The following is a 1,991-nucleotide window of genomic DNA, read 5'->3' as shown; positions in this document are numbered from 1 at the left end:
GCTATCGTGAAATTTCTTTGTCCTTTCAGCTTTGTATGCGTGTGTGTGTGTAATGTCTTTAGTTTCTTCAATAAGAAAGTGAAATGGAATTTCAAAACATTTTCCCAGATAGCTTCAGAGTATTTAACCCACTGATATGTATTTTCACATCGTATTAACTTCTTAAATTTTGTAGATAGAATCTGCAATTGTATTAGTGAATTTGTCCCAAATTGCGATCCCTGATGTACACTTGAGGAACTGAGATATGAAGAAAATCCTTAACTGGGAAAAGTCTCGGTGTCCATTTATCATGAGGAAAATTCTATAATAATTGAACTGCATATTAATTACCAAGCAGGGCCACGGGGTATATGTGGTCAGTACAGGCAGTTTATGAAATGGGAGGCTGGGAAGCTGATGGTATACCTTAACTTCCTGTCTGCACTTTTGCAACTCTCCTGGAATTTTATGCTGAGAAGAAGCAATGCACTGATGCAAGTAGGGATAATAAATATGATACTGGAATAATAGATGAAAACTGGCAGTTGAACCAGTTTTGGTACAGTCAGGAAATAGCCTTGGGACTTGCAAAGGAAGGGATTACTGCTGTAGAGAGCAGAGTCAGAATAGTATGTATGAGTGTCCCCAGTGTTTACCAGCCATTCAGAGGCCTGCACAGACAAGTCATTTCTGGTACATCCCTGAATATGGCAGAAAATTTGCCATGTACAGAGAAGAATTTTTCTTCTATAACTATAATCCACTGGACTTACTTGAAAAGGTGGCTGCACACAGTATTGACCTTGGAATAGCAGATCCTTCTTAACTTTCTGAAGAATATCACAAAAATATCAGGAAGCAAAGTATCTGACTGGAAGCAAGATTCTGCTGCACACAGGTGCTATCCTGGAGGCACCCACAGCACAACTCCTACGAGTGAAAATGTGCACATTTCTTCAAAAACACACCTGCAACTTGGCAAGTGAATTTCACCGTTATGTGAATTGTGATTCTGGCTTGGATCGTTGAACCTAAATACAGATAGTGAAATAATACAGTAAAGGACCTCATGTGACATTTCCATTTCCCTCTGTATTTTCTCTCAATTGAAAAGTTATAATGTTCTCCTCCTTTCTGCTCCAAACTGGAACTGTCTTTGCCTAATCTTCAAAATGAAAAATACAGTTTCTCATTATTGCTACCTTGGTGTGCTTGGGATTATTCCGTCACCCTGAATTCATAGAATTACAGTTGGAGAAATCTTAGATCCTGTCTGATCCACTCTCTTTGACATATGTGAAAAACAGAACGAATCAGTGTACACTGTTCACTTTACACTATCCATGGTCTCTGCATACTATGGTGGTCTTCCCAGGTCTCTTGAATTAGACGAGATCTTGGCTTTTACCTTGAGCCAGAGGTTCCTTTAAAATGAGCTCCTGACTGCCTAGGGGACTATAATGTCCCAGCAGGTGGGAGTAGGATTTGTGGGCATCCCAAGTCGTATTACACCTCCTCAAGGAGACCTGACTTTTTTCCATGAAATAAATTGATTATTGAAGGATCAGTGTCTGAGTGCTTCGGGGTTTTCCGCATATTCCCACTTCTGAGAGAGTTGATGGGAATGTTGATGGGTTCCCTGTGAACCTGACTCAGCATCAGCACCTTCCCTCCATACTGTCTAAGAAAATCACAGCCCCACCAGTCTCCATACCCAAGAAAGTGAGCTGCGGAGTGTGCTAGATTCTTACCAAAACCTGTCCTCTGTATCTCCATACCTAGGAGACTATTTAGTAACCAAAGCAAGGGCCAGGGATAGAGCTCAGTGGCACAAGCACATGCCTGTCAAATGCAAGGTCCTGAGTTTGATTCCCAGTACAAAAAAAAGTTGTATGAGTAACCAAAACAAGAAAGAAAACAAGAAAGGAAGAAAGAAAGAAAGAAAGAAAGAAAGAAAGAAAGAAAGAAAGAATGAATCATGGCATCATGCCAATGGGATGGACCTAAGG

At 40.5% G+C, this 1,991-nt stretch overlaps 1 pseudogene; it reads left to right on the top strand.

Moving 5' to 3' along the window:
* Positions 1 to 428: 428 nt before the first annotated feature.
* On the top strand, positions 429 to 1,011 carry LOC102013028 (annotated as a pseudogene).
* Positions 1,012 to 1,991: the final 980 nt, after the last annotated feature.

This window comes from Chinchilla lanigera, unplaced genomic scaffold, assembly GCF_000276665.1.
Source record: "Chinchilla lanigera isolate Chin_1 unplaced genomic scaffold, ChiLan1.0 scaffold00186, whole genome shotgun sequence".
NCBI classification, from domain to species: domain Eukaryota; kingdom Metazoa; phylum Chordata; class Mammalia; order Rodentia; family Chinchillidae; genus Chinchilla; species Chinchilla lanigera.
This window is presented reverse-complemented; position numbering and strand designations above follow the sequence as displayed.